The sequence below is a fragment of the Parasteatoda tepidariorum genome, chromosome 6, assembly GCF_982258835.1.
Source record: "Parasteatoda tepidariorum strain Cologne lab strain chromosome 6, Ptep-v5.0, whole genome shotgun sequence".
Taxonomy (NCBI): domain Eukaryota; kingdom Metazoa; phylum Arthropoda; class Arachnida; order Araneae; family Theridiidae; genus Parasteatoda; species Parasteatoda tepidariorum.
In genome coordinates, this window is record NC_141760.1 from 107,254,212 (window position 1) to 107,264,531 (window position 10,320).

Genomic DNA, 10,320 nt, shown 5'->3' on the forward strand with positions numbered 1-10,320 from the left:
GATTTATTTGATAATCAGCTGAAATAGTTAGAACCTTTAGGTTCTGATGAAAAATGTTGATAATCAAACAAATCAGTCAATGTTGTTGTTGTTGTTAATTTACGTCGCACTAGAGCTGCACAATGGGCTATTGGCGACGGTCTGGGAAACATCCCGGAGGATGATCCGAAGACATGCCATCACAATTTTGATCCTCTGCGGAGGGGATGGCACCCCCGCTTCGGTAGCCCGACGACCTGCGCGCGAAGTCGAGCACTTTACGGTAACACAGTTTAACGAGGACCAATACCGCATATCCTCGGTTCCTACGCAGACTGATCCAAGTGGTCACCCACCCGCACACTGACCGCAGCCAGTGATGCTTGACTTCGGTGATCTGCTGGGAACCGTGTCTTAACGATCAGTTCACTGCGGGACATTTCGCAGTCAAAACATGCTAACAAAAAGTTTTGGCAATAAGAAAAAATATAATTAAAAACATTACGCTTTGTTGATAAAAATTCATTACGTAATTATAAAATTTACGTAACGCATAAATTAAATTGCTGTTATAACTAACAATACTGCTCAAAATTTGTTTCTCCGAAATCACAAATTTCAAACTAATGCAATTTAAGAAAAAAAAAATTTTAAAAATTTTAAAAAAAACTCATTAAATAGTTTTTTTTATATACCACTTGCATCAAAGTGGTAATCAGAGAGTGTTTCTTTAATTTATGCTCAAACGATCTAAAATAGTAATTTTTCATCAAATAAAATTTCTAGGATAAAATTTCAAGTATCCTAGAAATAGTTTTTTTTTTTTTTTCTTTTTAAAAAACATCAAAATTTAGGAAAATTACTGGAGGGGTTACGTATTCTCTGTACCCTGGATGCTACACCTATGGGCTTCTCCCCCTGCTCACTACCCCATGAAACTGCCAGTTTATTTGAGATCGCTTCGCTTTTTAAACACATTTATTCTCTCTTTTTGTTTAGTCTTGCTTAGTATACTCCAGTTTTCGTACTTATATAAGTAAATTTTGCATCTTAATGTTTTTTTTATAACTTGTATTTCTTTCCTATATTAAATATTAAAGTTTGTGAAGTTTGTAAAATATTAAAGTTATGTATTAAAGTTTGTTTTAATTATGTTAGGGACTTCGCCTACAATTGTGTTGCTAGATTATCCTTGAGACTATCTTGTGGCTTGCCGCACTCGATTCTTCTTCTTATCAAACCCACAACAGCACAATATTATGTTGGAATGGCGAAAATTATTTTAATATTGAAATTCATATAGGCGATCGCAACTCTCGAATACCCTACTTGGGGAGAAGATCGGTTCCATGCCTCTTTTTAGTTGTATAGTAAAGTACTACGATATTTTTCCTTTTCTTAATATTTTTCGTATTTAATTGTTAATTTTTTTTTAAATTTCCATGATGCTTTCTTTTAAAACTATGTTTAATGTAGTTAATTGTAGTTTAATGTAGTTGAAAATTAAGACAGAAACTAACCTACTTCCTTCTTCTCCACACGCTAATGGAGAAGGCATGCGAAGTGTTGCCATAGGTAGAGAGTTCTGCTCTACGCCACCTGCAGCCCATTTCGATCGCCAATACAACGTATCTTTACAATTTTTGTTTCAAAACTAATGAGAAATTTGGTCTCATCTTACTATTCTACTTGGTTCTTAAATAATATGGACATTCTTTTTAAAATTGAGATAATATAACAATCATGATTTTACTGATTTATTTATTACACTGGTGCGCAAAACTTAAGCAGCAAGTGGTTTTTCTGCCACAGCTCCCCAACAAAGTATAAGATAGCCATGAAATTGCGGTATAATATGCACGTAATTCAGTAGAAAGATTATTTGTATGCAAATTTTAGAAATAAAACGTCGTAGGTGATGTAAGTGTACGTAAACCTTGTGGGGCGGCGCGCGCAGGTCAAAGCTGTGATAAAAGGGTGAGGAGCACCGTAGTTAAAGACATTCGCTGCAAGTGCAAGTGATTTGTTTTGTGAAACATGTCTTCAAGAAATCATTTAGACGACTTTACTCGAGGAAGAATGATTGGGAAGCTTGAGGAGGGGCGTAGTGTGACCAGTGTCGCCGAAGAGTTCGGGATCAACAAAAGTGTTGTTTCTCGTGCTTGAAATGGCTTTAAAACTACTGGTACAGCTGTTCGGAGGGTTGGTGGTAGCCGTCCAAGGAAAACAACACCAAGAGATGACCGTTACACTGTCCTCCAGGTGAAAAGAAACCGTTTTCAGTCAGCGAGCGCCATATCTCAGCAACTGTGCACAGCCACAGGACGACAAGTATCAAGATTTACAGTGGCCAGACCCCTACACAAAGGTGGCGTATTTGCTAGACGTCCTGAACGCTGCATACCTTTAAAAGTAAGCCATCGGCGGCACCATTTAGAGTGGTGCAGAGAACACGAAACCTGGACACCTAAGCATTGGAGTCGCGTCCTCTTCACAGATGAGAGTCGTTTTAATGCTACAAGCTATTCTCAACGTCAGTTGATCTGGAGAGAGGTTGGAGCTCGATTTCATCCCAATAACACCGCGGAAAGAGATCGTTACGGTGATCCTGGAGTTGTCGTCTGGGAAGGCTTTATGTTGAACGGGCGGACTGAGCTTCAGATCTTCGATCGAGGTTCTGTAACTGGAGACCGCTACTGCAATGAGGTAATCCTACCCCATGTGCGTCTGTTCCGAGGGGCCATTGGACCAGACTTCATTTGTATGGATGACAATGCCCGGCTACACCGTACTGCTAATGTTCAAGAGCTACTGGAAAGTGAAGATATCACTCGAATGAATTGGCCATCTTACTCTCCAGATCTAAATCCCATAGAGCATGTCTGGGATGCATTAAGGAGACGTCTTGCGACACGACAGTATCCTCCTGGTAACACCCATCAGCTGAAAGATGCGTTAAAGGAGGAATGGAGACGTTTACTCCAAGAACTCCTGGATAAACTGGTGCTTAGCATGGAGAGACGATGCCAAGCAACAATTACAGTAAGGGGAGGGCATATCACATACTAGGGAACATCTGCCAGTTGTACTTACGCTTCTTCAGGCAATCATGTGTAATGCCACTATATGTCAAATAAAGCCTTTTTTTTGTTCCATACCCTACTTTAAGCTTTATATTCATTTCTGCGCCATTATTCTTTTACCATCGTTTAAGTACAAAATAATGTACATCATATTCAAATTTCATGTCAATCGGATGATTTCTTGTAGAGTTATGACAAAAAACGCACTTGTTGCTTAAGTTTTGCACACCAGTGTATTATTATATTTTTTTTTTTTTTGGTCGATTGAAACTTTGAGTTATAAAATGTTATAAAAAATAATTGAATTTTCAAGTAAAATCATTCTTATCGAACTGAAAAATACTGGACATTCACCATAACAAAATAAATCTGAATACGGAATCACCTTTGAGGAAACTTTGGATGTAAAAATTTAAGAGTAATAACTTAATTTTTAAAAAAAAAACGATTATTAAAATAGAAATGTCTATAATTTTAATAATATTAGGGAAGAGGGAACTCGGGGAATATTTTCTCTTTATTAGAAATGGCGGATAAAAGACTAGTTTTAAAGAAAATTATAGTTTTTCGGAAGGTTCTCTAGGACTAGAGCAGATTGATACGGGGATAAGAAAATAAGCAAACTTTGAAACTTAACACTCCAAAAATAAATAAATAACATTCATAACAGGCTTTGAAATTTAGCATTCATAAAATCTCTTATAATTCACTAAATATAAATGTCCTAATTCTAAAAATATACTAAACCTAATTACAATTGAATGTTGAAGCTAATTTTGAGCTATAATGCGTTTGTTTTATTTTAAATCATTTTAGACACCATATAATTTTTTTTAATTGAAATATTTAATTTGCATTTATTTTGCTCGATAAAATATTTATCTTTTTTTATTTTATATTTTCATTCAAGAACATTACAGTTAATTTATTTTAAAATGCACTTTTTGTATTATGTGATTTGATAAAGAAACAACATCTCTTCTTCCCCACGTTTAAATTTTCTAAATTTCAAAATTTTTTATGTATCTATTTATTTATTTTTTTGATAGAAAGGAATTTTTTTTTTTTTTTTTAAAACTATCAATTTAGTTTTTTTCAGTTTTCAATTAATGTTATGTTCTAAAGAATTTAATTTTACGCAATTAAATTAGCTGATAAAAAAGCGATATCTGTCAGTCCCCTAGAACATACTCCCCTTCCTTATCAATACAAAGGGTGACAATGAGTTTTCCGTTGTTCAAAGTAGTGATGGAGCGGTGATACCTAATTGCGCTAATGGTTTTCTAAAACATGGTGGACTGCGCTGCTAACATGTTATCCCCCTTTAAGAATGGTTGGTGGACTGCGCTTAAGGCAACCCTTATGACCATCCCTCCTACTTGATTCAAGCAGTAAAACCATTTCTGATAAAAGCATCGTCTTGCCAATATTGTTCGCCAGAAGCTAGTGTGCTGTGGGGAGAGGGGGATTTGTCAATAAGTTTTCCTCCACCTTTTAGTAATTTCATTTGAAAGGAATTTTTTTGTAGGTTTTTAAATTTTAATACTTCTGTAATTTTAAAATACAAACAATATTTAAACTATGAAAAAAAAATTCTAGTTCAAGATGACATAGGGCTTTTAGATGACATAAGGCTTTCAAAGTTTCGAAAATCGGTCAAAATTTTAATTAGACCGATGCAATTGTTTCAAGAATATTGGTTAAAAAAAATATACATTTGTCGCCCACTTGTCGTTTTAAATTGGTTAAAAAGTAAAAGTTCAGGGTGTAGTATCAAGTTTTAATTAAATTGAAAAAACCCTACTTTAATATTTAATAATTTGAATTTATTTAATATATTTAATAATTTAAATAATTTTTTTACATGCAATTTTTTAATATATTAAATAATTTGAATTTTAAACCTGTTTTAACCAATCTATCGTAACCAAACTTCTGCATATTATTTTAAAAAAATATATGAACATAAAATGTTTGAATTTTTACAGTTCATGCACTAAAAAGTTTATAACTACAACTCTGACCAGAAGCCATGGTTGGCAATCATTATTTTTTTTACTCCAAAATCGTACATATTTGATTTAAATGAGATTTTTTTTATTTGAATAAAATTAATTGGATTTATTATCCGAAGCATCTGATACAATATTTTAATAATACTGTTGTTTAAAAATAGAAGAAAAATAGTTAATATTTCTTACTAAAAATGGATAAATTACATGGATATTATTACATGGATATAAAAATGGATATTATTACATACTAATTACAAAGTTAAAAAAAATCACAGTTATATTTCTCAGGTTCAACTTGGTGATAATTGTTAAAAATCCTGTGACAATTTGTCAACTAGACATCTAATGAAAAGTAAATTAGTTTAGATAAGAAAACATTACTGCAAAAAAAATTACGTCATTCTGGTTTGAGGAAATTTTGATACACTCTAACTCTATATTCAATAAGATATAAAAGCATTGCATTTTAATTAGCAAAAACCTAAATGGATATAATTGAAATATGTCTTTTGCCAGAAAATTATTTTAAATATATTAAATTGAAAATTACTATTTAAACGTTTCATATCAGTCTTATTTAAGTGTAGTCTATTTTGAAACATAATAATTTACATGCATATCCCTTTCGATATTTCTTAGTAAAAAAATCTTTCAATTCAAATCAAATTTCTTGGTAAAAAAATATTTTTAATTATATTTTTTTCAATTAATATTTTTTAATCATTTTGTTGAAATTATTGATTTATTTTTTTAAAAAAAATAATCACTATTGATTTACATCAATGCATTTTATAATGAAATAGTGAAAGGGATAACATAGTGAATTCAATGCATATGCCTTTTATTATTCAGTAATAAAAAATATCACTTCCTTAATAAGCATACATTATCAATTAAATCAGACTTTTAAAAATTCACACATTTAAGAATGTATTTATTAATTATACTGTTTGAAAATATTTGAAACTTAAATTAATAATTTTTAAAAAAAATAATTCATAATTAATGTTATAAAATTTGTTTAAGTGAATGTTTTTTTTAAAATTAAACTGATTTAAATTAGTGATTTCTTTAAAAAAATTGAAATGATTTAATCAGGATTTAATTCATGACTAAAATCAAGTGATTTAAATTATGCCAACACTGACAGAAGCAATAAATCAAAAGTTGAAAAGAGAATAACACAACGTTCTCAAATGCATAACTTCACCCATTCTTTAATTACATTTGTAAATTCACTTACCCATAAAGATAATAAAATTGTAATGATAAATGCATTACTATCAGTAAATGTATTATATTCTAATTGTAAATCTAATCCTGTTTACAATATCTCAAAGTTAGTAACTTGGCCTTATATATTTTGATATATTTCTTGGTCAAGTAGAAGCTTATCGCCAAGTTAGTGCTTGATTTTTATAAATTGCACCCCTCACATGTCAATGAGGAGAGAGATCTACCTACAAACGTTATCAACCAGCAGCGCAATCAGCATACTGTTAGGGGTGGGGGTTATAATTGAGGCAATTACTGAGCGCAGTCCACCACTGCCCGTGATGGAGGTCATTTAGCGGTCATCTTCTTCAGAGAGTCTGCCGCTTTTGCCTTTACCTCTTCTACAGACTGAAAATGTGTTCACTTCAATGCACTTTTCACTTTTGGAAATAGGAAGATGTCGCATGGTGCGAGATCTGGTGAGTACGGCGGATGCTCGAGCATATTAATATGGTTGTCCACCAAGAACTGTTTCACAGACAGAGTATCTTGCTCCGGGCATGTCAAGTTTTTTGGTACCACTTTTGTGCAAATCGTTATACGCAACTCTTCGAACATTTTTCTTATTGTCTCTCTGTCAATATTCGCCATGTCTGTCATCATTCAAAAACTCAAATGTTGGTCTTCACGCACGATTTCATTTATTTTTTTTTTTTTTAATTTTTCATTTACTCTTGAAGTTACCGGAGCCTTTAACAATCTGAAACATTCAATGTGATTTTTTTTTTTTTTTAACACGAAACTTTAAATAAACGCGCTTCTTGTTTCTTACGCTTATCATGATTCATAATCGCGGCACAACGTCATGTCAAACATAGGTAAAAAAGAAAGAAAGAAATAGATAGAGGGACGGAATAACGTGCCACCTGCTCTGAAAGCATCCTACATTCTATTTCCCCTCATCCACATCAAGCCTAACAGCTAGGGCATGCGCAGTCCGGTTATATTAATTGTCACACCTCGTATATAATTTTTAACTTTTTTTTCAATTTCTAGGGAAATTGAAAAGAGTGAAAATTCGTTTATCAAATAAATTAATTGCAGAGATATAGTAATCGCACAATTAGCAAGCTCTACTATTGTTAGTGACTAAGTGTATCAAGGGTTCACCCCTAGAGGCTGAGGGAGGCATTTACCCTAATACAAAAAAATTCTCTCTATTTCGGCGAAAAAAAGAAACATACAAGGTATAAGCTTTTGTTCTAATAACAATTTTTCAGTTATGTAAGAAAACAATACTCATCTATTATTATCTCATTGCAGAAATATTTTCAAATGTTAAATAGCATAGCTTTTCTTATTATGGTATGACTTTTTATCAGCAATAAAAGTAAAGTATTCCAGCATTACATTACATTGCGAGAGAGGGGTTTCAAGTAGATTAACACTCCATGATTTCGTGCCCAACAACATGATGATTGCAGTGTGATCAGTATTGCGCACCTACCGCTTTTACTCTGCCGACAAACTTGTACCCATTGATCTGAAGCTGTGACTTTTTGTCTGTGGAAATAATGTATATTGGTAGTTTGAGAAACGTAGGCTTCTGTAATCGTAGCTCAACTTGATAAAAAATCATGATTTAATCATAATTTGATTATTTCTTTTTTATTTATCTACGGAGCTTACATTATAATTTTAGCAATTTCAGTAGGAATACAATAAATATTTTTAAAAGCAGCATTACTCTGCGTTCCCGTTCAGCAAAAACTCTGGTTACAAAGCTGCTTTTTCTTTCCTGTGATAAGAAAGCGATTTCCTGAGAAGTTGTATGCAATGACGATATAATAGAATGTTTGCAAAAATATCTCCCTCCGAAAAAGATTTTCAAAACCCCATTCCCAATTTTTGGTAAATACCCTTTATCTAAACATTTCTAATATCCCTCAAAACAATATTGCAACTATAAATTTTCAAAAGAAAAAAAAAGTATCTTTGATATTAAAAGAAACAACCTCTCTTTTACACAAAAATGAAAAGAAGAAAAGAAAAAAAAGAGGAAATACAGTAGAATTATGTAGAGTGCCTAGAATCTTGGTTGTTCGAGTTTCCCATAAAACCGAGTTGAGGGGGGGGGGGAGCATATATGGCAACGTTACTTTTAAAAAGTAACGAGTAAAAGTACAAGTATTTTTAAAAAAAGTAACGAGTAAAAAGTAAAAAGTTCTTATTTTAAAAAGTAACGAGTAAAAAGTACAAGTAAAAGTACAGGTACTAAACAAAAAAAGTAACGATTTAAAAGTACATTTCTAGGAAATCGAAAATACAAAGTAACCTAAAATTTTATTGAATAATATTCTTATGTTCTTTAATGTTTTTGCAAAATTGTAGTTATTTATTTAATTATTTTTAATTTTGAAAATTATGGATTTATTTTTAAATTCGGAAGAATATTATAATATAATTTTATAATATAATTGTAAATAATTTTAAAATCAAATATAATTTTAATATCAAACTTTTTATGGATTTGCACGAGAAAGAAATTTTATCTATTGATTTTAATTTTTTGTTTACTTTTATTTATTTAAATTACCATTGATTTAAAATTATTTTACTTTATAGAAACGCGTTTTAAAAGCACAAACATAAACAAAGCAAACACGGGGTTTCAGAAAGCTTTGTGATCTTTGAGCTAGTAAAAAATAATTGAATGTGCAGTATAAGTTGAAACAGTACAGCCTACAGTTTTATTTGTAACAATGGCTAATGCTGAAGTTATGCAAGAAAATCATTTTCCGAACATTTCTGCCTAACGGAATAATTAAAATTTGTAAACGAATTTTAGTATCAGCGGCTAAATTAATACCTTCGAGTTTTCAAGAATTAAAATAGTAATTATAATAGTTTTCAGTAGCACAAATAGTTCTGAAGTTCTTAGAGATTTGACTGGGCATTGTTTGACAAGGTCGGGCATAAACATAATTTTAGTAAAAAATGTACTAGGTAAAAATGTATTTAGTAAAAAATTCATTAAGACAAAAATTGTATTATTAGTGAGTTCAATAAGAAAATTGAAAAACGTAATAACAAAATCCAACATTTTTTTATTTAAAATGTATTAAACAAATGCATAAAACTCGAAAATGAATGAAAATAACTTGCTAATTAATATTTTTATTCATTTTGCAAAATAATTGCATTTCGAAAGCATTTTTTTTTTTTTTTAGAAAGTTTACTGAGTTTTAGAAAAAAGTAACGATTTCATTCGACATTTCCGTTACAAATACTTGTACTTTTTCCTTAAAAAAGTAACGAAAGTACAAGTAAAAGTACTAAATTTAAAAAGTAACGAAGTACAAGTAAAAGTACGTACTTTTTACTTGTACCGGCGGTACAAGTAACGAAAGTAAAAGTACTGCCATATATGGGGGGGAGTCAGTATTGCTCTCAAATAATAACCAACGCTATCGCAATACATTTAATGTTTACTATGTTTTCACGACAATTAATGCGACTGAATATTGAAAAACGATATTGTGTGTTAAGCACTGTAACATGTGAACATCGTGTTTAAACAAAAAACATTAGTACAATTAGGCAGCAGTAATATAATGAATATTATAACTTGGTTTAATGTAGTAAATGTACCCTGATCCTCTAATATAGGTAAATTTTCTTTAAATTATAATACATATTTCAATTACATATTAAAATTTAAAAATTGTTTTGTTTCCTATTATTTAAATATTTATTAAATTTAAGTTTTCACAAGTTCGAAGCAGTTTCGGTCCCGTCTGTCCACATCGAATTATCGAAACTCTACTGAGTGTATAATTTATTAATAATAATAAAAAATTTCTAGTGAGTTGCCGTTTTTTAATCCATAATGTTTATTATCCTTTTTTTTATTTATTTATTTCTTTTATCCACTCTTTGTTAACACTTCAGACATGGATGGTGGGCGTCGCAGGCGTCCAATATAAATGGGGACGGAAATAAAATTCACAGTCACAATAGTCCTCTAA